General features: G+C 41.6%; 1 protein-coding gene across 2 annotated transcripts in view; it reads right to left on the bottom strand.

Annotated features, from left to right (window-relative positions):
• The window catches only part of LOC149127282 (uncharacterized), a 421,278-nt gene that overhangs the window by 93,242 nt on the left and 300,952 nt on the right, over nucleotides 1-27,084 (bottom strand). Inside the window, exons 3-4 of one of the 2 annotated variants that reach the window (XR_016231892.1) lie at nucleotides 8,667-8,735; nucleotides 4,352-4,757 (exon numbers count right to left, since the gene is read on the bottom strand). The gene's annotated coding sequence lies outside the window, so the exon portion shown is untranslated. Of the gene's footprint in view, nucleotides 1-4,351; nucleotides 4,758-8,666; nucleotides 8,736-27,084 lie in introns of those variants that run through there. The other variant, XR_016231894.1, reaches the window with a different exon arrangement.

The raw sequence follows: 27,084 nt of genomic DNA, 5'->3' as shown, positions 1-27,084 counted from the left end.
GGAAAAGCAATTAATACCTCTGGTCATTATCTATGCCCATGAATACAAGGTGGGAAAGTGCTCAGGTTTCTGCAAACCATGATGACCCCTGGTTCTTGGGATTGACCTCATAAAGCTATAGCAGAATGGTCAGCATCTTATATTTTCAGAACTTAATCAATCACCACTGTAGAACAGATTTGGGAGCCAGACTCAAGAAATTATTTAGAATAATAGAAAAGGTTTAATTAGCGGGGATTCCAGGACATCAATGTGACTGACATTTGCCTTGAAGATACTGGATGTCTCTTCAGTAAAATTGTCAGTTATTAGGATGGTAACTCACTGTTTGTTGTCAGATTCATTGCTGGTCCTTGCTCAGACCTGTCCTGCATCATACAGCTGACCCCTGCCGGTTTGGTCATTGGGTGGCCTCAGCAGGACATTGGAGGAAAGAAAAATCCCAGGTATTCCCCCATTTCATACTCCATTTGGAAAAACAGCGGCAGCAGCCTAGTCTCTTCTAGGGCTCCCTTTCTACCCTGAAGCCTCTGCCTCTATAGTCCCAGTTCTAAATATTGATAATGCAGCCTGCTGTCATAGACACACCCACCCTAGAGTGAGTTGTGGCTTTCTGATAACCCAGACCTGGCCTCATCTCTTTGCCCTATTAACTCTAGCCACAATTTTGGAGCAAGTGTTTCATATAAAGATTCCTCCCCTGCCTTACTTGACATAGGTTCTATTTTCCTGATGGAAACTGAATTAAACACTTAAAATTTTATATGTGCTTTTCTCAGTGCCTACCCCTCTGCTTAGTGATATTTAATGATGAAGGATCTACTAGATCAACTGACTTCCTAAACTAGGTCATAACCTGGCTGGAGAAAGACTTTAAATAATGATGCACTAATAAATGCTTAATAATTGGTTCTCTAAGAGACAAAGATTAGAGCGTATACCATCTGCCCATTTCCATGATGTAAACACTCCCAGCATGGGTGATTTCAAGCTCCCATTGTGATGTCATTTAATGTGGATTTGGAAAAAGACAATGAACCTGCTCTGATAGAGCGAACTCACTGATACCTGGGCAACAGCAGAGAAGGGTATTTGGGAAAGTGCTTTTTTGAGCTAAATAAAATAGGGAACATCTGGAGATGATAGAGGGTAGAGAGAGACCCATGAGAGAATGGACGAAGTTGAGATCCAAAAAGGGAAACAATAGAATATCAAATGTCAAACAGAAATTTGGAAAGTGAAGTGTGAAGAGTTGCAAGTTGCAGTGTTCCACAAGAGAAGTATGGAATCAACAAAGATCTCCTTGCCACTCATGTGTTATAGAGTTGAATTTATCTGAGAGTGAGTTGAAGAGCTAAGGCAGCTACCAAAGAAGGGCCTAACCATGAGGGATTACCATGGGTCAGAGTGGTGCTATTACAAGGAGCCTCCCAGATCACCCATTCCAAAAGAATGGTTTAACCTGTGAGAAAGGGAGCCTCAGAAAAGCCAGGGAAAACAATAATAAAAAAAGGAATGCCTGTGTGTATCAGTTTGGCTGCAAATAGTGTTGTCTCCAACACTGTTTTAAATCTTTATCAAATTGTTAAGGATTACATTCTACTATGGTTTACTGATTTTGTGACTTTTTTTTTAGACAGTCAGAGTTAGACAGTGAGGGGGGGGGGACGGAGACAGAAAGGTCTTCTTTTTCTGTTGGTTCACCCCCCAAATGGCCGCTACAGCCGGTGCTCTGCGGCCTGCGCACTGCACTGATCCAAAGCCAGAAGCCAGGTGCTTCCTCCAGGTCTCCCATGTGGGTGCAGGGCCCAAGCACTTGGGCCATCCTCCACTGCCTTTCTGGGCCACAGCAGAAAGCTGGACTGGAAGAGGAGCAACAGGGACAGAATCCGGTGCCCCAACTGGGACTAGAACCCGGGGTGCCAGCACCGCAGGCAGAGGATTAGCCAGGTGAGCTGCGGCACCAGCCTGATTCTGTGACTTTTAAAATTTACTTTATATGAGTGAATCAGAACATCTTTTCATCTGATTATTGTTTATAGCCCTTGCCTGTTTTTCTGCTCAACTATGGTCTGTTTTTCATTCCTTGAACTCTTTATTGAATACAGCACTAAGATTTGACTATAATATAAACTGAAATTATGTTATCTCCCCAAAAAGTGCTTTGGGATTTAAAATTAAGAAATGTTTTATAATAATAGACTTCATTTAAAACATTTAGAAATAAAAAAATAAAGAAAAAAACATGGCTCTACTACCTGCATATTATTAATGTGAGATGCACTTTTTTTCCCTATACACAGTATTACACACTTGTGATAATTGTCTATTTGCATTTATATATTTTCACTGTAAATTTACTACATTGATATTTTGTTTTCTCATGATGTGATTGTTCCCATTATTGGATTTATATGTTAATAACATAACTCTAAAAAGCAGACTTCCACTAAGTAAATGCACACTTAACATGTAAAGAAAGAAAACCCAAGGCCACTTAGGTGTATAGTGGTAGAATCTAGTCTAAAACTGGGGTTTCCTGAGAAGGCCATTCATTCATCCATTTGTTCATTCACCCAATCAATACTGGTTGGCATTAGAATTCTGTGTTGAGGGGCCAGTGCCGTGGCACCCTAGGTTAATCCTCCGCCTGCGGCGCTGGCATCCCATATGGGCACCGGGTTCTAGTCCCAGTTGCTCCTCTTCCAGTCCAGTTCTCTGCTATGGCCCAGGAGGTCAGTGAAGAATGGCCCGGGTGCTTGGGCCCCTGTACCTGCGTGGGAGACCAGGAAGAGGCACCTGGCTCCTGGCTTCAGATCGACATAGCTGTAGCCGTAGCGGCCATTTAGGGGGGTGAACCATCAGATGGAAGACATTTCTTTCTGTCTCTCTCTCTCTCTCTCTCTCTCTCTCTCTTACTGTCTGTAACTCCACCTGTCAAATAAATAAATTAAAAAAGAAAAGAATTCTGTGTTGAACTTAGCCAACATGATCCATCTCCTCAAGGGTCTTTGTATCCAGTGGAGGAAAGAAGTGTTAAACCACTTAACAGAGTGTGTAATGATTTTCTCATGAGATAAAGGCCACGAAGAAAACATATAGGATGTTTCCAATGACCTTACATGAAGAACTACTTTACACAGGGTGATACAGGAAAGAACCTCTGAAGAACCTACACACTGAGGTAAGGTAGGAAAGAAGATTAAGAGTCTACCAGACAGAGTAGAGCAAAGTGGGTTCCAGGTAGAGGGACATCAAGATGCAGCAGCTCTCCTTGAGAGTTTGGTTCCCAATAAATGCCACTTCCACGGCATGTCTTCTCTTCTGTCACCAGAGAGAATCTGTTAAACCTATAAGCCCTAGGTTATAAACACGATGACAAAACTGTATTATAATGTAGCATCTTGAGTTTAAGTACAAATACAGGTGTGAAACTAGCTATTACCTAAATACCTTGGAATGAAAAGTGGTAAGGATCTTCAACCTGGGCAGTGCAACCCAAAATATGTAGCTTCTCTCATTGGGGACCATGGCTGCACCTTGCAAAGAGAAACCCTTTCTTCCCTCTGTGGAGAACACTGTCTTGAACACATTTGACAGACCGTGTCACTGTGCCTTTAGATATTAAAACCTACTGGTGATGTCCATGTGCTTTCCCTGACTGGTAGAGATGGATAGACCACTCCTGGGGAGCACACAAATCCCCAAGATAATGACCCATGCCCCTTTCCACCTGCTGGGATAAGAACAGTGATCCACTTCTTTCCCCTAAGCTTTGGATTCTTTCTCCCTAGCCACTTTCCTCCCAATCTGATCTCCTGGGCTGAGAAGAGACAGGGAAGTTTGGTTTTGCTTTCATGTCAAGTGAGCCCTTTCTATCATGCTTTCTAGTCTGTAATTCATTATTTTATTGTCAAATAACTGGAGTTAGGCTAATCTTCTGGTTTTCCACGACCTCTCTGGCCCTTAAGTTTGAACAAAGAAAACGCCACCAGGTGGACTTGCTACAAAAATGTAGATACATTTCATTTTCCTCATCTCTAAATTGGATGCAAATGGCCAAATTTGCAGCTAAGTGGCTGTAAGAAAGAACAAGCAAGCCACTTGTAAGCACTCTGGACTTCTTCCTCTTGCACTATCCAGAGAGCCCAGCACTGCTACTGCATGGATAAAATCATACAGTCTCTCATGAGAAATTTCTTTTTAGACCACTAACATTTTATGACTTCTGGCATGTTGATTGAGTTCCTCCAGACTCAGTTGCTTGCCTTTGCAAAATGGAACAAATAATACTGTTTAGTTACTGGCATCAGAGGAACAACTCCTCCAAAAGAGAAGAGCACCAGGCACATTTACGTTTTCATATTATTTTTATTTCTCATATTGAATTGCTCCAACTATAGGCAAAGCTTTTAAAAAAAAAATCAAGTGGGGAAATTGGCAAAGATGGGTGCACAAATCATTATGCTTCTTTGTGGCATACATCATGACTGCATTTTGATGTCAAAGATACACAATTTTCATCAGTATTCTTTTTTAATGTGTGGAATCTTTTCCCTGAGGTTCCCGGATTCAAGAGGCTGAATGGACGGGAATTCTGGTGTCTCCAGAGAAGAGCTTGCTTCTTCTCCCAGGCGGCCCAGCCCTATGCAACAGCACTTGTTGAGATTCAACTTTGTGGAGAGGCACCCAGGACTGAGAGTATCTGGGAGCGTGAGAGCTGCGTCAGGATTTCAGGAAGTGGAAAGTGTACGTGCCTGGAGAGAGACACACATCCCTGCTACAGAAGAAGGCTGAGGTTGTAAAATATGCCCCGGAAAAGAAGAGAGAGGATGTTACTCCTTCACTCTGTCACTGCTCTGAACGGGAAGACATCGATCCCGCCATCCTGCACATTCAGCATTCCACTCACAAATGCTCCTCCCTGGAGAACCTCTCTAGTTCAGTTAATCAAACATTTCAGAAACCATTCCCTCCCCCAGCCCAACTGGGAGGACTTACCAGTTTTGATGTGAAAGGTATTGATTCAGGACCTCCTGATGGCTCCCTGCTAAACCATTGATTTTTATTAAATGCCCTGGCCCCCCAGTGCGTTTGGCAGGTCCCAGAATTCTGTTCTCTTGTGTTCCTTTCCATTTTCTTCATTGTAAGCCCCTCCTCCGTCAAATAAACCCAAAGTTGGGTTTAAGACCTTCCTGGAAGATGATTCTATAGCCTCCCTTTCTAGACCTTCACAACCGTCACTCTCATTCAAATGAGAGAATCGCTAAAGGGCTCCTTGTCCTTGCCCCCCAGCAGACCCTCATAAATCCACAGTGAGTTTTTTTTTAATTAAAGCGTCCAAATAATTAATGATCAACTCCATTTGTGCCATTGAAAACCCAAATGTCACACGGTTGAAAAGACCCAACCAAATAATTCAGTGTACCCTATAAAGCTTTAAAAAAAAAGCAGAGCCCAAGAGGCCTGCATGACTGGCTTCTGTGCTGTCTGAAAGGCTTGGTTGGGTTTGGGGCACTTGATTGGATTCCAGGAATAATGTGCCCTGAGCACAAAGCGCTCTTGTGATGTTTCTGTGCCATAGCTCCTCCTCCTTCCCTCCTCACTTTACCTGGGGTACACATTCTGCTTGTCTCCCAAGTTGGAAAAAATAACCCATGGAAGAGAGGAAAAATCAGCAGAGGGAAAATCAAGGGTAGGGGAGTGGGGGAGAAATTCCCTGGTTCTTAGTCTGAGCTTGGTTACTAATGTCTGGTAATTCCAGCAGAACAGAGCTGGAGGCTGTACAGTGTCTGTGACCAGACACTGGAAAAACGTACTGAAAAGATGCCTCTTCTTTGAATGTGGTCCCTTGAGCTATGAGTAATGAGTGATTCTCCCAGCGAGGACTTGGGACTTTCAAAGAGTCAGAAGGATGGCAGAGAACCAACCCTGGAAATCAGCAAGGATTTGCATGCCGAATTTAGGCAGAGAATCTCATAGATAATAAGCCCAGCCTGTTAATCTTCCATGGGTGCTAGAATATTCAGGAAAGATGGGAAGAAAGAAGGCAACTATAGGCCTCATTGTATAACCATTGAATCTAGGAGACATGGAACAGGGGTCTAGCGCCACTAGTGGGGAATTCCTGTGACTTAGTGGTAATAGCAGTTACTTGAGGTCCTTCTAGGCTAACTTAAATAGGTTGTTTTATCTTTTTAGTCTTGTTTTCCTTATCTACAAAAAAGATGAACTTATTGTACCATCATCAACTCTGAGCTTCTATTTCACAAATCCATTGCCACTCTCAGATTTAGGGGCTTAAGACCTCCTTATTTAGATCTTTGAAAATTTATTTTAATAATTTTTCTAGATATCTGTTTAGAGATTTTATACATTCACTTTAAAGTTTTAATGTTTTGATTCTAATAAAAATGGTGTAATTTTTTATTTTTAATTGTTGTGCTATAAAATGATGCAATGGATATTGTTTATTTAATTTGTGTATAATAGCCTCACCCCACTCACTAATTCTAAAAATTTTTCTATAAGAACATCAGCATTCAGCTGTTGAGATAACAGGGAAGATATTTGATACCTGCTTTTAGAGTTCTTGGGTTGAAAGTAACAGAAGTGATTCTGGCTAACTTAGACATAAAGTAGAATCCATTTTAAAGCTACAGAATAGTACTGTGGGTCACAGAAAAAGATAAACTGTCGAACTCAAACAAGAACAGGACCCAGCATAGCATGAGGGGACAAACCAATAGCCTCAGTGAGGGTAATGTTTGGACTTCCCTTGGTGTCACTCCTATTAAACTCAAATTCTCAAAGAGAAGGTCTTGGAGAAGGTCTTGCCCCTATTTAAGGTCAGCCTTTGGTCATGTTCCCAGTTGATTGAGAGGCCCACCAAAACCACATGAAACATTGGAAAAGTGGTTCCCCACAGGAAATTCAATTTGCTGTTACACAAGGGAGAACTAATGTCATAGAGGCAAAAACACACGTGGCGACCACGTATGGTATCTAATTAGATGTTCCTGTCCCTCACCCATCTTATCAGGTATACAGTTTGGCTCTTAGAATTTTGGTGGCAGCAGCGGTGTTAGGGAACAATGTGATCTCAGACAGCCCTCTCTTCCTAGTTAGCCACCAAAAGCACTTGTTATTCATTTATACATGAAGTAGATCCTTTGTCGGGCTTTCTTCCCTGGGCTTTGTCCCACCTCCCTTTTCTCCATTAATATGCACTGCATTGTTGAAATAGGTTTCCTTATTAACCAAACACATCTGTGTTCTATCTTGCTGTCTTGCCTCTACCTTCTGTCTCTTTCTAAGGGTGGTGTTGTGTTTACTTTGCTGTGGTTGCTTTGGAATAAGAGACCTGGTATTTATCCTGACACAGTCAGTAGGCTGAACTGCTGACTCTAGACTTGAGCACACAGACTGAATAAAAGATGTTTGTGGGTTTCTTAGGTGTTTTTAATCCATAAGAAAATGCATCAGGGTCATCGTGATCCATTTTCTTAAGGAGAGAATTATAGTGAAAATGAAGTGAGGTTAAAAGACCCTTATCTTTGCCATCACTCATCTCCACCTTTATTTATTACCCTCTCTGGTTTTCATTAGATGCTGACAACCAGAGCTATAGACATTTTCATCCACACTCCAACTGCTGCCCTGATTCCAGTTCCAAGTTATGAAACCTAATCCAAACCTTAGAGGGGAAGCTACAAACTATAACTTCAAATTTCAGTTTACAGAGTCCCTTAGGATGGTTCCAGGAATTGAGTAGGGAAGGGTCTTGGGAATTAGAAATTAAGCTACTACCTCCTTCTTTCCTCAAACGAATCTGAGGGCATTTGAAACACAACTCATAAAAAACCATTTGCACAACATCCCAACTAGAAGCATTGCAGGAGGACATCCGCCTCCTGGCAACCATTGCTAACTAATCACAGACAGAAGGAGGTGTCTCCTATTCTTCAAAATCACTTGAAGAACATTTCACAATCCCCCTTGGGTCACCTGTTTCAAAATATAAAAACTGGATGCCAGGAAAATCTTCCTCATATTTAAACACCAATTCTTTCTTCAATTCGGGCAATTTGGATAATTAAAGTATAACATTTCAGAACTGGAAGAGGCTCTAAATACCATTTAGTCTGGAAGTTACCACTGCTGACCCAGAGATTGAGACATATTTGACTAAGGCCACAGAAAGTTTAGTTTTTGAATTTTTGCATTAGCTGCCAATATTTAGGAATTGAGATAGCTCCTACTCAGAAAACCATAAGGTTGACATTTCTAGAAAACTCAAAAAAAAAATCTGGAAACAGGACAACCCCTATTCCCATGTGAGCTCTCAGAGTTGGGTGCTACTTTGTAGGTGGGGATTGCAAGGGAAAAGAAATTCCCCAGTCTGTCACAGAATTCAAGTTCTGCTTAGTCCATCTGCCCTAAATGACTAGCTCCTATCAACATCCAAGTTTGCGAGCCCTTAACATTTGCTGACATGAAACCTGAGAACCAGAAAAACAATCTGATTAGGATGACCTACTGAGGAGTGGAAAGAACTAGAACCCAGGACTCCCTCCTCCTGGTCCAGGGATTTTCTATGCTAACCACCTATGCTGACCTGGGGCAGTGGCTAGTGAGGAGGTGACATAATCAAACTCAAAACTTACCATTTTCCTAAGTCTGTAATTTTCTGCGGTTCTTGGGTCAGCTGAGCAGTCTGTTGATAGAGGTTTCCTCTGTGGAGCATAAAGAAAGATGATTAGTTGACAGCCAGTAAACACAAAGGCACTTCAAAAGTTTGTGAAGGAGCAGGCACTTAGCCTAGTAACTAAGACACTAGCACCCCACATTGAGTACCTGGGTTTGATTCCCAGTTCAGGCGTGATTGTAGCTTCCTATCAGTGTAGACCATGGGAGGGAATGCTGACAGCTCAAGTAATTAGGTTCCTGCCACACACTTAGGGGATCTCGATTGTATTGCCAGCTCCTGGCTCCAACCCTGGCCCACCACCAGCCATGGGAATTTCTCTCTCTCTCTCTCACTCTTAATTTTTTAAATGCTTTTAAGTTCATGGAAAAAAAAAACCCAGAATTAAAAAATGTTTATTTTGAGGCAAAAAATGTTTTCAAATTTATTCAGTTTTTTAATAATATGTATTTCCCATGAACTTTTAATAGGTAACCTTGTAGCAAAGGAAAGATTTAGTGGGAACCAGGTCTACTCTCACACTGAAAGGTGAGTGTGCGTTGCTTGAGAGGTGAATCTCAGTGCTTTTAATTGGGTGGTGGGCACAGGGCAATGTGCCCATATTGAACTCTGTAGTCAAGTCCAGTCCAGAGCAGACAAATAGGGGACTGATACAGACTATGAAGGAATGGGGGAAGTCTGTCTACCAAGAAAATTAAAAAGAAAAAAGCATTTAGATCTAAGCTTACGTTTACAAAAGTCTGTTAAAACCAGAGTTCAATTTGACAATAATAAAAGTTGAATAGTATATTTCTCAGAAAATTTCTCATATTAGTCCTTTGGCACTATTTCAATGCAATATAGAACAGTCTTTGAGACTCTGAAGCGGGGGGTTACCAGTGGCTAGAATTAAAACTGTTAACTCTCTCACTACAACAAAACATGGGTTCAACAGCAAGGCAGCCATTTGCAGCCTCAAAGTGCCTCATCACTGCCTATCAACGATGTGCTCAGGTTCAGAATAGGCTAATTATCTGTGCTCAACAGCAGCGGAAGGACCATGTGCATCAGGCAAGACCACCAATTGTGTCAGTAAGGCTAGACCAACCCTTTAAATGGTTTCTGGCTGTTAATATGTCTCAGGGTAGGGTTCAGTGAACAAAGGGGTCTTTGGATTTCCTCGCTGCAGTTCTTCCCTTCCAGCCAATAAGGGCCAGGGAGAAAGTCCTTCCTAAGACACAGACATGACTTGAGCTCCAGGCTGTTGGATTTAGTTAGAGTGTAAGGAAGTCTGAGTCACTCCATTTCCACCAAACAGATACCCATGCTTGGTGTTCATGTAGGGAGTAGATTTTACAAGTTAGAAAGTTTTACGAAAAGACGTAGCCAAGAGATCTTTCTCATGGCCAACTTGTTTTTAATAAGCCTGGTGGCCTTTATGGGTTACAAAACAAATTGGTTACCATCCTTTCCCTCCAGACCTCACCAGCAGGGAGACTACTTTTACCAGTTGACTTCCCACCTTCCTGTCTCAAACTTGCTCCTTACGGAGAACAGAAATAAGAGGAGAAAACATATGGAGGGGCCCATATCCAGTGCCCAGTGGCATTAATAAAATCATACACTGCTGGCTGGTTTTCCATCTTGGTCTTGACAGGATGTTTGGAAGGTTTGTTAGATGGAGAATTTCTGTCTTCTGTTGCTGTTGAAACGTTTTAGAAATAAACAAAAGGGACCTCATTTCAGAAAGCACAGATATAAAACAGGGATGACACTGCAGATCAGTGGGAAGAAATGTGCTGAGATAATCAGTTGCTAATATGCAAAAAGATCTTTCTAGTTAGATTTCTGTATCATCCTTTATAGAAAATTGTATTTAATGTTGATTAAATACATAGATTGAAAATAAAACCTTGGGCTGGCGCCGTGGCTTGCTCACTTGGTTAATCCTCCGCCTGTGGCGCCAAAATCCCATATGGGTGCCGGGTTCTAGTCCCGGTTGCTCCTCTTCCAGTCCAGCTCTCTGCTGTGGCCCGGGAAGGCAGTGGAGGATGGCCCAAGTGCTTGGTCCCTGCACCTGCATGGGAGACCAGGAGGAAGCACCTGGCTCCTGGCTTTGAATCGGCTCAGCTCTGGCAGTAGCAGCCATCTGGGGGGTGAACCAACAGAAGGAAGACCTTTCTCTCTGTCTCTCTCTCTCTCACTAACTCTATCTCTAAAAAAAGAAAGAAAATAAAACCTAAAAACTTTTAGATGGAATCATACCATATCCTTAAAAATCATAAAGCAGGGAAGTACTTTTTAAAACCATGGCACAGAAAAATATAAAAAGCAACAACTTTAAAGAGGATTGGTGAAATCATCTACATTAAAATAAGTATAAAACTTATATACAACAAACAGTATTATTTAAAATTGAGAAGTATAAGCAATGGGCTAGCAGAAGAAATTCACAAAGATATAACTACCCAAAGATTAGCTTCAGAATATATACAGGAATCCAAAAATTAATAAGAGAAAAACAATTAGCAAAAGATCTAATATGCATATAATTGGAGTCCTAAAAGAAAAGCAGAACAATATGAAGGGGAAAAGAATTTTTGATGAAATAATAATCAAAAAGTTTCTCAAATTTGGTGAAACACAAATTCAAGGGCTCAGCAAACCTCAGCCATAAATTTGATAAATTCAAAGAAAGCCTAGACACAATGTAATAAAACTGCTGGAAACTATTAATGTAGAAAAAAGTCTTTAAAGCAGTTAAGAGAAATGATGTATTATGTACAAGAAAACAGTTCACATGGCAGTGGGTTCTCATCAGGAACCAAGGAGGTGGGAAGACAGTAGAACAACAACTTTGAAGTGCTGAAAATAGAAAGAAAAGCTATCAACCCAGAACTTTATGCCTAGCAAAAATGTTCTTTAGGAATGAAGGTAAAACAAAAATACTTCTGGAGAAATAAAATTTAAGCATTCATTGTTAGCAGTACTGCATCACACACACACAGAAAAAGAGTGCTGAAGGAATATTTTTAGGCTGAAAGAACAAGATTCTAGAGTAAAATTTGCATTTTCAGGAAATAACAGTGACGAAAATTATAAATTTCTGTCACATAAGCCATGATTTCACCAGAAAAGTAATATTTATATGAGGATACTCCAAAAGGTTCATGCAAAAATGGAATTGAAAGGTAAGTTTATTTTAGCACAAAAAATATTTTGATATTGTATACCCTAGGGATTTTCAGAAAGTTCATGGAAATTCATATTATAAAAAATCTGCACATGGATTTCAAAATGTTTTTCATCAAAATAAATTTTAGTTTTAATTCCATCTTTCCATGAACTTCATGAAGTACTATGTGTGTGCACACAGAGATAGAGGCAGAAAGAGAAAGAGGGAGGATTATTACAAAAACTATTGGCTTATATGTGACTGTGGTTTCTGCTAGGGCACATAAGCAAAAGGGGAGGAATGAATGGGCTGAAACTCCCATGGCTTTGGAACCTCTGAGCTCAGAGAAAGTGTAAGCCTCACACAGGAGAATCTCCATTTTGACAAATTTAAAGTCAAACAGTAACCACTGGGGACTTGATCCACACAGGAATTCCTTCACAGTGCAGGTAGATCAGCATGTGACTGAGTAACGGGAACGGTAGCTCAGCCCAGCCAAGTTGACACAACCAAAACCATCACATCCGAGTGAAACAAAACATCACTTTCTTTCCTCTTAAGCTCTTTAAAATAGCTATAACTGCTAGTGCTAAATGCTTTGATATTGTGAGGATTTTAGTGTGCTGAAATGTTATACATATGACAACTAATACAGAAGATGGTCGCTGTAATGTAAGGGAACCTACAGGCTTGGAGTTTGGCCTTGCATGAGTGATAATATTAACCCTTAGAAGGCTATGAAGGTAAAATAGATGATGATGATATACATAGGTGATAGACAGATATAACAACTATCAAAATATACACTATAATATGTAGCTTTAAGTCAATATAAATTAAAATAAAATACTAAAAATATTCAAATATGCCAAAATAAGGCAGGAAAAGCAATAGTTACATAATAAAAATAGTTACATAATAAAAAAGCAATAGTTACATAATAAAAATAGTTACATAATAAAAAAGTAGGCTTAACTTCAACCATATAGGTAATTGCATTAAATGTTAATAGCCTAAGCATTAAAAAGGAGAGATTGTCAAAGTAAATAAAAAAGCAAGATTCAAGTATGTTGCCTACATGAGACAAAGTTTAAATATAAAGAAATGGCCGGCGCCGCGGCTCACTAGGCTAATCCTCCGCCTAGCGGCGCCGGCACACCGGGTTCTAGTCCCGGTCGGGGCGCCGGATTCTGTCCCGGTTGCCCCTCTTCCAGGCCAGCCCTCTGCTGTGGCCAGGGAGTGCAGTGGAGAATGGCCCAGGTGCTTGGGCCCTGCACCCCACGGGAGACCAGGAAAAGCACCTGGCTCCTGGCTCCTGCCATCGGATCAGCGCGGTGCGCCGGCCGCAGCGCGCCAGCCGCGGCGGCCATTGGAGGGTGAACCAACGGCAAAAGGAAGACCTTTCTCTCTGTCTCTCTCTCTCACTGTCCACTCTGCCTGTCAAAAAATAAAAAAAAAATTAAAAAAAAATAAAAATAAATAAAAATAAATATAAAGATTCATATAATTCGGAAAAAATCGATGAATATAAAGATACACCATGCAAACAATAATAAGATTGGAATGACCTTATTACTATCAGATAAAAATTATTTGCCTGGAAGACAATAATTACAAATGTGTTTTGTCTAATGACAGAGCCTTATGAATCTACACTTTGTAGGATTAGGGAAAAATTGGTAATTCCACAATCATAGATTTTAGTTCTCCTCTCTCAACAACAAATAGAACCAGAAAGAATATAAGTAAAACATAAAGGACTATCAACCATCTCAATCTAATCAACACTGGTGACTTCTACATCCAGCAAGTACAAAATATGCATTCTATTAAAGCTTACACAGCCCATTCCCCAAGACAGACTCTACACTGGGCCAGGAAACACATGTCACTAAGTTCAAAATAACTAAAACCATGTAGTTTGTCTTATGATCGCAAAAAAAATTACTCAATAATAACATATATAGAAAAATCCAGTTATTTGGAAATTAAATGACATACTTATAAATAACATATGGGTCAAAGACAAAATTACCCCAAAATTAAAAAATATTTAATGTCAGGAATAAAAACTGGGTTATTATCAAAAACCCCATGAACTCTAAAATTAAGTAAATATTGGCATGCCTTTATATCGTTCTATTTCAAAACTTAGGTAAAAGAAATACATATTGTGAAAAGTGCAACTTATTAATATTGACACAGAAACATAAAATCTGAATTCCTCTATTTGACATAAGATTGAATATATTATCAAAACCTTTCTCCCCACAAAAAATAGAGAAGTGGCAAATATGAAGAAGGTAATTCACAAAAGATGGAACTTGTTACGGTTCCTAATCCCCTGAGAAGATGCTTGATCTAAGGAGTAACTAGGAAAGCGTAAATTACAGCTGCAGGAGAGGGCCAGGCATTTGACTCGTGATTACGCCAGCACTTGAGGCCAGCGCCATGGCTCACTTGGCTAATCCTCTGCCTGCGGCACCAGCATCCCGGGTTCTAGTCCCAGTTGGGGCGCCAGGTACTAGTCCCAGTTGCTCCTCTTCCAGTCCAGCTCTCTGCTGTGGCCCAAGAAGGCAGTGGAGGATGGCCCAAGTGCTTGGTCCCTGCACCTGCATGGGAGACTGGAGGAAAGCACCTGGCTCCTGGCTTCGAATGGGCGCAGCACTGGCCGTGGCGGCCATTAGGGGAGTGAACCAACGGAAGGATGACCCTTCTCTCTGTGTCTCTCTCTCACTGTCTATGTCAAATAAAAATAAATAAAATAATTTTTTAAAAGCCAGCACTTGAGATGTCTGCAGCCCATATAGGAGTGCCTGATCCTCCCTTCCTCCCTTCCTCCCTTCCTCCCTTCCTTCCTTTGAAATGCAGAGTTACAGAAAGAAAGGGAGAGAGAGAGAGAGAGAGAGAGAGATCCAGAGAGAACTTCTGTCTGCTAGTTCACTCCCTAAATGGCCACAAAGGCTAGGGCTGGGCCAGGCCGATGCCAGGAGCCTGGAGCATCTTCTGGTTTTCTGGATCTCCATGTGGTTGCAAGGGCACAAGGACTTGTCCTCTGCTGCTTTCCCAGGCACATTAGCAGGAAGCTGGATTGGAAGTGGAACAGCCAGTCTCAAAATCGGGCACCAGATGCCAGTGTTGCAGGCAGCAGTTTTGCCAGCTATGCCTCAATGCCAGCCCCAGGAGTGTCTGATTGTATCCCCAGCTACTCCACTTCTGATCCAGCTTCCTGCTCATGGGCTCCTGAGAGGCAGTAGAGGATCGCACAAGTACTTGAGTCCCTGCCACCCAACTGGGAGACATGGGAGACCCACAAGGATTGAACCTCTGGGACATGGCTTTGGCCTGGCCCAGCTCTGGCTATAGCTGACATTTGACTCAACAAATGGAATCTCTCTCTCCATCTCTTTCACTCTCTCTCTTGCCCTTTCTTCCTCCTTCCCTCCTTCTGTGTGTCTTTCAAATAAAATGAAAATAAAAACGTTCTAAAACCACATGAGAAAATATTTCATATCAGGTAGGCAAAAATTAAAACTTTTACACTATTAGTGGGAAGGCAAGAACAAAAGGAACTCATGAACTTATGACAGATGTGTAAATTGGTACAAACACTCTATAAGGCAATTTGGTAACATCTAGTAAAGGTGACAAGGCAGATATCTAGTAACCCAGAAAAAGTCCTGCTTTGTAGTTTGTAAAAAATGAAAAAGATAAGTTTAGTTTTGATGCAAAAAATTTTGAAATCCATGCATATGAAGGTTCTTCAAAAAGTTATAACTATGTATATTATGAAAAAACTATGCATGGATTTTAAAAAAGTTTGCCTAAAATAAGCATCTTTTAATTCCATGTTTCCACAAACTCTTTGAAGTACTCTCACATGCCCAGGAAACTTCACGTGTGCACAGGAAATTTGTATAAAAATGCTCACGAAAGCATTGTTTGTAGTAGAAAATATTGGGAAAAATAAATATCCAAAAAGAAGAAAATAGATTAAAAACATGTTTATTTATAATTTTTTATTTATAGAAGCAGAGCAAATTTCAATTACTCCATATATACAGATTTAGGAGCACAGTGATTTTATCTGTTCATATGTGGACTTGTAAACAAAAGCTAATATGATAAAACTAAAGACACAGGTTCAGCATAATTAAATCTTGAATAGCTAAGCAAAGAAGCTGAATGGCAGAAGCACACACAAATGGTATGATTCGTTTAATATATGAAAACAACATTATACAATCTTAAGGATACAGAGAGGGAGAGTAGAATTATAAAGGCTGGAATGATGAAGACCAAAATCAAATTCTGTTGTCTCTACCGACAAATAGGTAAATGGGATCAGAGCTGGATCCAGAGGATTTCAACCATATTTACAATGCTTATTTTTATGCTGCTTGGTGCATCCAAGGGTGGAGCACTCATTGCATCTCTGTGTATATCTATAAATTTTCAGTAATTTAAAAGGCTAGAAAGGAACTGGAGTCCCAAATATGGCTGCTTGGCAAAAGATGGAGGCTTCAGTCGCAAGGAGGGACCAGACGCTCTTGCTGAATGTCCTCAACTGTTTTGACTTCTGGAGGGGTGGGCCGTGATTACAGCTGCGATTAGGTGACTCACCATAATTATGTTTTGTTGAAATTGAATTTATTGAAGCATGAATCATTCAGCCCAAGTCCTACCTAATTGCTCCAACAGTGAGGATGGGAAGAATGGCGGAGGAGTTTTCCTCAGAGGTCATTATAGCGTGAACGTGCACATGCGTGTGCGTGCACACCTGCACAAGGCCCACCATACTCACTTTGCAGGAAGCCCACAGCGCCGCCTAGTCCTTTGGAACAACATGAGGTCAGCAGGGAATCTTTACTTGTTTAACTGTGATTTCTTCTGCCTCCTGCCCCCTGCTCTCATATTGATGAGCAATTTGGTTATTTGGCTCCCTGGGGTCTCTGTGCCTCAGGCCATAGTCTTTCTGGGAGTTGTTGGTGCCTCAAAGCTATTGGCTTGCAGAATTTATCCATGTTCTCCCAGCTCAGATGTCTCACTGCTCAGCAGGCGGCTTACACATGCCCTTAGAGCTGTGTACCTGCTGCTGAGCATAATTTAAATTGACCTGGGTGCTCTTGGGAGGCAAGCAGCAAACTCAGAGTGTGGCAGAAATGCCAGCAGCCTCCCTCTCAGAGGCTCCTATGCAGCGAGGAGTGGGGGTGGTGACAACTCTGGCTCTCACAACTATGACTCACTCACAGTGCCTCCGCTGGCATATAAGAGACCTCAAGTCACTTGGTCAGTGTTTGTTTTATCTTACAGCATAGAAATGGAACAAGCAAGTGCATTTGCCTGTAGCAGGTTGTGTGTAGGCTACACCCGAGTGAGAACTGACAGCCAGCTTTTCTAACATACATTTGTTTTTGCAGATTCAAACTCCATCATCATAATTCCAAGAACAAACACTTTTACATCTATGAGGTACAGGCACTGTTCTAACCACTTTATTTTTTTTTTTAACACATTTCACCTTGGCAGATATGAGTGTCAGAGGGCCAGACTGCAGGAGCTACTCAGTGCCTTTGTTCTTTGACAATGAAGAGACTGAGACACTGGAGGATAATGTAACTGCCAACAGTCACTTAGCTAAAAAAACAAAGAGGCCATGCTCAGGGGTATCCGGCCCAGATTCTGTGTCCTTACCCATTCCCCTTGTATACCTCACACAGGGCAGCTCAGTGCTGTGTAATTTACAAAATCATTTGACAGAAACTTAAAACAAGTCCCATTTGATGGATGAGAAAACTAAGGTTGAAAGAGGGAAAGTAATTTTCAGAAATCACGCCAATGCCAAGTAGCACAATCATGATCTGGAACTAGTCCGCCTGACTGCACAAGTGACGGGCCAAGAGCAGAAGCCCCAGCAGATGAGGCTGAGTGGTCACAAGGAACAGCAGATGGCACAGTGAAGACAGATTCCACCCCACTGCCCAGTTACAAGGGCTCCCAGTAGGTAGTGGGCTTCGTCTTCCACTTCCAATACAGATTTAGGTTTGGTCTTGGAGGTCCTTTTCTGATTCCTCAATTCCATTGTTAAACACAGTAGAGAAACTGGCATTTTATTAGAGTCAACTATCAAACAGCAAAAGCTCCAAGGTGAAAGACAGATTGGAATTCCCTATTAGCAGATTAGCCAACTGGTGAGTGACCATGAGGGCTACTGAGTATGGATCCATAGTAGGAGTTTGGAGGATGGAGGAGGCAGTAAGGAATAATGAAATCAGATGCAGGCTTTCCTGACTTACTCAGTATCCCGTTATCCCAGGGACAAGTCCATCCTTTGGATCTGTCCCCTCTGAAACACTACAAACCCAAAGTTGGCAGATGAAAACAGCCCAGAGTTTGGGGCAGTCATGAATGTCAGAAGGCCATTCTGCAGAAGGAAACTGAGACTTCAGCTGCTGCATGATTTGTCTGTGGCTTCAGAGCTGGACACCATCAGAACCAACAACAACAACAAAACAAAAACAACTCAGGAACAATGGTCCAAAGGGAATCAGCAGCACTGCTGCTTAAGCGATGATCAGGTGTCATCTCTTGGTTCTCTCTATTCTTGAAAAATTCATTTTTCTTCAACAGTACAGAATTGTCCTTCACACAAAACCCATTGTGTGGTAGGGAAACACTGAGCTTGGAGTTATAAATTCCACATTCCAGGTCTAGCTCTGATACTCATGGTCTGGGGTATCACAGGTAAGTCCTGTTCTTTCAGACCCTCAGTTGTGAATTGGAAAAAACAACCATAAAACTTTTCTTACAGACTTTTTTAGCCTAAGATAAAACGTCACATGTGAGAGCTCCTAGTGCAGCTTCCAGTGCACTCTGGGGGCTCCGTGACTGCTTTGTTTTTGTCCTTTGACTGTGGAATATCTATTTGGGATCTTTGGGGACCTTAATTTCATTTTCTATCCCAAATGGGCCACCAAGTCCTTGTCTTTTTTTTCTTAATTCTGAACACATTTATAACTGCGTGTATTATTCCTGTTACCTTGTCTTCTTCCCAAACTGGTAGTTTAGAATCATTCTCTGCTTCACAAAGCTATTACCGATTGTGTCATGCAGAATGCAGAGGTTGGCAGCAGCCACTCTCTATCTCTGAGTTTGAGGCATGTTCACTTGTCACAGGCCAGCTCTGACCCCCCATTCACTGACAAACAACGTCTCAACTGGGCAGCCACTGTATATCCACTGAAGACCTGTGAGTCCCATTTCTCTCCTCCTATCGGTCACAACACTTGCCATCTTGGTGTCATTTCCCTTCTTACAAGTTACTCCATCCTAACCTCCCTCTTTCTCTTTTCTAGTTCTCTCTTTTCTCTCATATCCTCTAATTTCTCCAAGTAGTCTCACTTTGCCCATTAACCACAGCATCCGTCAGATCCAATCCAGATCCACCTGCTTTCATTTCTGTGACTTGAACAATGGCAACCCCTCCCATCTGCCCTCTATGTGGAGAAAGACCTGCGAAGAAGACAGCAGATCACCAAGGAACTGAATGTGATCTTATTTCAGTTGTCCCCTTAGAGCTGTGGTTGAGTCTTTGTCTTGTAGAGTAAAATTTACATCAGAATATTAGCAACACAGAAATACCTCACTCATATACTTAGAGGATTTATGGCAATTTCAAGGAGAAGAAAGCCCAATATGAATGTTTTATCATTGCTAAAACTAAAAAAGAAGCATAACTCATGTTTCAGTGAGTAGATGGAAGATAAGGGAAAACCTAGATTAAAAGAGGGAAGTAAGATTCCAGGGGAGGCAGGAAATTAAGGACAGGAGTGACCATAAAATTTTAGCTTGCTGAGATTTTATCTGCAGTGCCCTAGTCATGGCAAGAGAGTCATACATTTCTTAGGAAGTGGAATAAGGATTTAGGATAGTTTCATCTATGTATACGATTTCAATTACAACCTTTAAACTAGCACCAACATGTGTACAGCTCCACATGAAATCTCCAGTGCCAATACTGTTCTTCAAGACATCATCTTTGCCTGTCATCGCCTCACCTCCTTTCTCCAACTCCAGCACTGGCACCTCAGTCTGCTTGGCAGCGAGCTTGTAATAAGCTTTCCTCCCTTCATTCCCCCTCCACATCTGCTCCATATCTTAACCATGCCACCACCACATGGGATGGACAAGAATGACCACAGTAGATCTGTATGTGACCAATGGGTTGCTCACAGTACACCAAGTTGAACCTAAGACAATTCACCTGCAAAAAGGAACCACAAATCCCCATCCTTTCTTTTCACCACCCAAAATGGACACAACAAATGAGGATGGTGGAACCATTCATGGCCATCTGGCTGCCATAGCACTTGTACACCCAGCAAAATTGTCTTAGAATTTCATCTTCTCTCTAGCTCAGTTCTCCATTGCCTCATCTCCAGATGTCTAAAGCAGTCTCCTGTCTTATAATCTTGTTCTCTTCTCTTTCTCTGTATTCAGCTTCTCTAATTTAACTTACTTAGATTCCAGAAAAGTTGAGCTATATAGTCACCATTAGTAGGCCTCACCTCAAATAAATAGTCATTAATATTATACCAAATGTAAACAAGAGGTAAAGTAAATGCTTCTGACCCAACCATTTGAGACATTGCTCCTTGAGAAATACAAAATTTCCTTCTTGAGCAGGCATTAGGTGAGGTTACATGGGTCGAGGAAGGCTTTGTAACATGTTTTGGAGGAAAGACCCCCAAAATTATACCAGCAGACCATCTGGGAGTTCAGAATAATATTTATTAGAGACTAGAAGACCTAAAACTTGGACAGCAGAAGATTGGGCATTACTCTGTGAACTTATCAGCATGCATATGTAGAGAATCACTTCCAGAGATAGGGGTTGGGGGTGGGGATAGGGCAGTGGGCTGGGTTTACTGAAATATCTTGAACTATTTTTTAAATTGTGGGGTTTGGCAAATAAATACATGGTGCCCCCCATGCACCTTTTCTTCCCCTTCCTTTAAAACTCATGTGTATTTGGAGAGGAAATTTAATCTTTTTATTCCTGGTTCACTTATATTTAACCCATCAGAATCCAAACTGATGGGAGACATTGGATGCCCCTGAGCCTTTTGATGCTTGTGTAATAAACCACTTGGCTCTGTCTTTCCTTTGAATCTCAGAAACCACAGTGAGGAACTATTTTTAGTGGCTTTAGTCAGGGGAGCGAGATGGGAGTTCAATTCTACCCTCAGATTTCACCATAACCAACAAAGTCTAATTTTGTTCAGAAACATTGCCATGCCTTATATTTAATCCTTGCCAATAACCTGAGGTCCAGGGGCCACGGTTTTGTGAAAAGTCAACAAATATGGACTGAAATCCAGCTCCAAATCTGTGCTGAGTGCCGTATGGGTCCCTGGCACTGGGTGTCAATATCCTTACCAGGGGTAAGATCCTCTCCCTCCCTCTGTTTCAGTCTAAATATATAGGAGATACCATTCAATTGTAAAGAGTGGTAGGGAAATATAGAAAGAAAAATATCAGGAAAAAGAATCTCTTTAAGTCCCTTAACAAATCTTTTAAATAAACCGGTGCCCTGTAATTAGGTGCATATACATTTTTTTTAATCTTTTATTTAATGAATATAAATTTCCAAAGTACGACTCATGGGTTACAATGGCTTCCCCCCCATACCGTCCCTCCCACCCACAACCCTCCCCTTTCCCACTCCCTCTCCCCTTCCATTCACATCAAGATTCATTTTCGATTATCTTAATATACAGAAGATCAGCTTAGTATACATTAAGTAAGGATTTCAACAGTTTGCTCCCACACAGAAACATAAAGTGAAAAATAATAGATGATTTTTTTTAAATGATGATGAAATCAGATCAGACCTATTGTCATGTTTAATCCCAGTGAGAGTCAAGTTGGGAATTGATAATTTCTTTCTTTCTTTTTTTTTTTTTAACAGAAGATCAGTTTAGTGTACATTAAGTAAAGATTTCAATCGTTTGCACCCCCATAGAAACACCAAGTGAAATATACTGTTTGAGTACTCGTTATAGCATTAAGCCTCAGTGTACAGCACATTAAGGACAGAGATCCTACATGAGGAGTAAGTGCACAGTGACTCCTGTTGTTGACTTTACAAATTGACACTCCTGTTTATGGCATCAGTAATCTCCCTATGCACCAGTCATGAGTTTCCAAGGCTATGGAAGCCCCTTGAGTTCTCCTACTCTTATCTTGTTTAGACACGGTCATAGTCAAAGTGGAGGTTCTCTCCTCCCTTCAGAGAAAGGCACCTCCCTCTTTGAAGACCTGTTCTTTCCACTGGGATCTCACTCACAGAGATCTTTTTGCCAGAATGTCTTGGCTTTCCATGCCTGAAATACTCTCATGGGCTTTTCAGCCAGATCCGAGTGCCTTTAGGGCTGATTCTGAGGCCAGAGTGCTATTTAGGACATCCGCCATTCTATGAGTCTGCTGAGTATCTCACTTCCCATGTACAAGGTGCATATACATTGATAATCGTTATATCTTCCTGTTGAATTGATCCCTTAATCATTATATAGTGCCCCTCTTTGTCTCTCCTAACAGTTTTTGTGGTAAAGTTTATGTTGTCCGATATTAAGGTGGCTACGCCCGCTCTTTTTTCATTTCTGTTGGCATGGTATATCTTTTTCCAGCCTTTCACTTTCAGTCTGTATGGATCTTTGTTGGAAAGATGTGTTTCTTGTAAGCAGCAAATAGATGGGTTTTGTTCCTTAACCCAATCAGCCAATCGGTGTCTTTAAAGGCAAAGAAAGTAGTATAACCTAGACAGTGATGGCACAGATTATAGGACCCTACAAAATATGACATAAGTTCACACAATCCTTATGTTCACCCGGAGGTATACATAAGTATCTGTAGACTACTTAAGACCTAAGGTGAACATGCAGATCACAAATGGCCACCTCAATTACCTACATCAATCAGCAGAAGATGAAAGAATGGTAACTAATACATGAGCAATTATTATCCAAATTTGGCTTTTGATTTCTCTCTAACAATCATAGGCAAATCCAAACATTTAATCCCTCTCTGCCTGGGCCTGATTCTCACCAACATGTGGGAGACAGAGGCAGAGAATAATTTATTTCTAACCCACCTGTCCCTGGTTTCTTGCCCAACTGGATAAACAGGAGAATAAGCTGGGTAGTCCTGACCTGTTCACAGAAAACCTGTTCACAGGCAATCAGGAGCTAGCTGTTTTCCATGCAGCACAAGCCAGAGCTTAGAAGTTCCTGATTTGTGCCTACCATATTCCCAGCCCAGTGTCCTGAGCTGGTTCAAGTCCCAGCTGCTCCACTTTCAATCCAGCTCCCTGGTAATGTGCCTAGGAAAGCTGTGGAAGATGGCCCAAGTAATTGGCCCCCTGCACCCATGTGGGAGATCCAGACGAGGTTCCTAGCTCCTGGCTTTGGATTGGCCAGCTGCAGCTGTTGTAGCCAATAGAGGAGTAGATCAGGGGCTGAAAGATCAATCTAACTCTGCCTTTCAAATAAATCAATCAATCTTTTAAAAAAATACAAAAATAAGAACACATAAACATTACTTCCAAAGCTCATATTTCCCCCACACTATACCTTTCCTCTTGCCCCCTCCCCCATAACATATGGAGAAGGAAAGGTGTAAGGTTGTTCTCCTACCTTTCTAATGAGACCATTGTGTTATTTATGTTCCTTCATTCACCCAGAACCATACTCCAGGCTACCTGGCTATTAATCACTCACTAATTCAGATAATCTTGAAAATACAATTTCCAGTGACATGGAAGCTTTCACTGTTTCTCTGTGGTCCCCGAGCAATTTAGGCCATCTAAGGGTCTGAGGCTTCTCTTGTCAATTCAGCTCAAATTGGGGGTGGGGGAAGATAAGTTGACATCAAGAGAGTGGATAAAAAAGGAAGAAATCCCTGACTTGGAAGAAAGTACCTATCTGACTAGAAATAAAATGGGGCAGAGAAGTCAAGGACAAGCGTTCCCACCATGTCATCCCTGACGTGAGTCATTCATCCTGAATGGCTCCTAGCCAGGGAGGCTGTGAAAGATGAGCTATGTGAGGCTTTGAAATCAAGTACCTGGGTTCAGATCACAGCAATTCCTTTTACTACTAAACCTTTATGAAGAGCAAGGCTTATTGTCTATAAAATAGAGAAAATAATACCCCCTTCACAGGGCTGTCATAAAGATTGAATGGACTATGAAGTGCAAGTGTCTGGTATAAACACAGCACAGAGTGGAAGATCACAGATGGTACGTGTGCAGTATCCATCCTGAAAACCTGGCTGTTTTTCCTGGAATTTTCATTGGCTGCTCTTTCGATTTAAACATTGTAAGTTCCTATGGAAAGTCAAACACATTTTCTAGAAGGATTCACAATAATCCCATTCATTGGTTATCATCTTAGCATATATTAGTGTATAGCCTCGCTTTCTGATATGACAGCAACATGAGACAGGCAGACTTTAACAGCTAGAAGGAATGAGGGGTGAGTTTGGAGCATGGTTTTCTAGGAAATCAAGTTTCAATGGGCACTAATTTTTGAGATTCCAGGAAGTCAGGATGCCAAATGAAAGTCAAAAATGGCAAGAGATGAGACTTCGCAAAAGGGGAAATTTCACGTTTTTCCTGGGAGACCATGAAAGGATCAAATCCTGCCAAGCACCAATTTATACTGGTATAACTAATATTACACACACACACACACACACACACACACACAAGATAGTAACTTCTCTTTCTTCTGCAACTATTCCTGGAGCCCATTTTCTTCATGATGCTTCTTGCAGCGATATATACAGTAGGAGCAGAATGAATGTGGTTGGGTGATCCAGGGACACAGTGAGAGTTCTAGACAGCATCCCCAGGTTTCATCAAGCAGGATCTTCACCTTACTGCTTAGTCACAGATTCAGAACAACAAAGAACCCACTCAGAAGCCTTACTCCAGTCACACTATATACATTGACTAGCAGAATCCCACTACCTCAGTGGTGAACATTGTCACACACACCTGCTGCATTGAGGGTAGGGATTGTAGGCAATGGGCTTTTAGCCGCACAGGTAGATTAAAGGGCTTGGATAAGTGGTACCTTGGTGATTGTTTTCTGGAACATGATAGATTTGCAGACCACATCAAAGTTCCACCTCTCTCTCAGAACTTGCAGTGCTAAAAACCTCCTGAGATGTCAGACGTTTGTCAAAAAAAAATTCACCTGCATGTATTTTGACATAGATACCGCCTGGGGCAGTATATAACAGTTGGGGAAAATAGACCAATCAAAAAGCTTAAAAGTAGAAGCTAAACAGTGAGATGTCCACAGGGCCCTGGAAAAGCTGTTACATACTCCTGGAAGTCTAGTCGGCTACATCTATGCAGAGAGCTGTGCCTACGCTCACAAAAGACCTGAGAAGGCCTTGGATGACCACGAGGTCCCAAGAAAGCAGAGGATTAATCAGGAACATAGCAAATACTCACCAAGATTGGATAAACAAGTGTGGTATAGCCATACAATGGGATACTGTTTACCCTTGAAAGGAATGAAGTTCTAATACATACTACTACATGGATGAACTTGAAAACATTGTGCTTTTTCAAAGGAGAAGGACACAAAAAGCCACAAGTTGTGTGATCCATTTATATAAAATACTCAAAATAGGCAAATCCATAGCAATAGAAAGTAGATTAGTAATTGATGGAGCTGGGGGAAGGAGACAATGAGCAGTGACAACTAATTGGTTTAAGGCTTCTTTGGGGGGTGAGAAAGTTCTGAAATCAGACCATGGTGATGGGTTGTACAACCTTGGGAATAGACTAAAATGTTGAATTTTTGGTGGTATGAATTATATCTCATTTTTTAATATATGAGGAGAGGGAGAGGTTGGGCTACTTCTCCCATCACTTACTTATCATTCAGCTGGCTCTCGATCCAGGCATATTCTCTGAGACTAAATATCCCACTAGTTGAGTCTCCCTTCACAACTGCTATTCTGACCAGGTTCCAGTAACATGATTTCTTCTTCTTGAGCTTTGGTCTACAAGTGGTAACGACATCCCACTTCTGCAATTCTCTGGGTGCCTCAACTTCTTCATTTCCTTAACCCTTTGATACCACTAGAAGTTGTTCCTTCGTTGAAGTCACAAGCCACATTCAGGGAATTCTGTTCCTGATGGGACCCTTATGGCTCCACCTGATGCTAAAGCCATGTTGCTTGCAGATAGGATGCTCTGGAATGATCTGCTATGGAAGATGGATAGATGACAATAGGATTCTCATCTGCATTGCCATCTCATTCTCTACTCCTAGGACATTTCTCACTGATTTCAATTGTTACCTCTCTACCTGTGGCTATACAACTTGGGATTTTTGTCTCTAAGTAGACTTTTTTTTTTTTTGACAGGCAGAGTTAGACAGTGAGAGAGAAAGACAGAGAGATAAAGGTCTTCCTTTTTCGTTGGTTCACCACCCAGATGGCCGCTACGGCCGGTGCACTGCGCTGATCCAAAGCCAGGAGCCAGGTGCTTCCTCCTGGTCTCCCATGCAGGTGCAGGGCCTGAGCACTTGGGCCATCCTCCACTGCCTTCCCAGGCCACAGCAGAGAGCTGGACTGGAAGAGGAGCAACAAGGACAGAATCCGGCACCCTGACCAGGACTAGAACCCAGGGTACTGGCGCCGCAGGCAAAGGGTTAGCCTAGGGAGCTGCGGCACCGGCTCTAAATAGACACTTGAGTTGTACGCAAACCTTTCCAATGGTGTGATTAAGATTTCCCCACAAATATTTAACAACTAATCAAAACACTTTTCTCTATATTAGTGAATGGCACCATCACCCATCCATTCATTCAAATTAGACACCACACTCAACATTATCTTTAGGTCCTCTCTCCTCTCATTTTCCAATGACCTTCAACCCTATTTACACTTTGGAGATATTTAAGAGGCATAGATTTTCAATTCACTCACTGCTCATCATCCTTTTTCATACTTCTAAATATCCTCTTGACTATCACTTCCTCCTTTTCCAAGGTGTTCTCTGTTTCTGCCATCCTTGAAAGAAACCAATTTGATGATACTACTCATCTGCATAAACCTGCCCCAACTCCTCACTGCCTCAGAAGTGCCAGTCTCTTTAGGAGGCATCTAAAGTCTCCCCATGATGTAAGCACTCCTTTGTAGC

This window comes from Oryctolagus cuniculus, chromosome 3, assembly GCF_051225735.1.
Source record: "Oryctolagus cuniculus isolate XC-2025 breed Fujian yellow rabbit chromosome 3, ASM5122573v1, whole genome shotgun sequence".
In the NCBI taxonomy this organism is placed as follows: domain Eukaryota; kingdom Metazoa; phylum Chordata; class Mammalia; order Lagomorpha; family Leporidae; genus Oryctolagus; species Oryctolagus cuniculus.
Note: the sequence above shows the minus strand (reverse complement) of the source record. Positions and strands in the feature narration are given on the sequence as shown.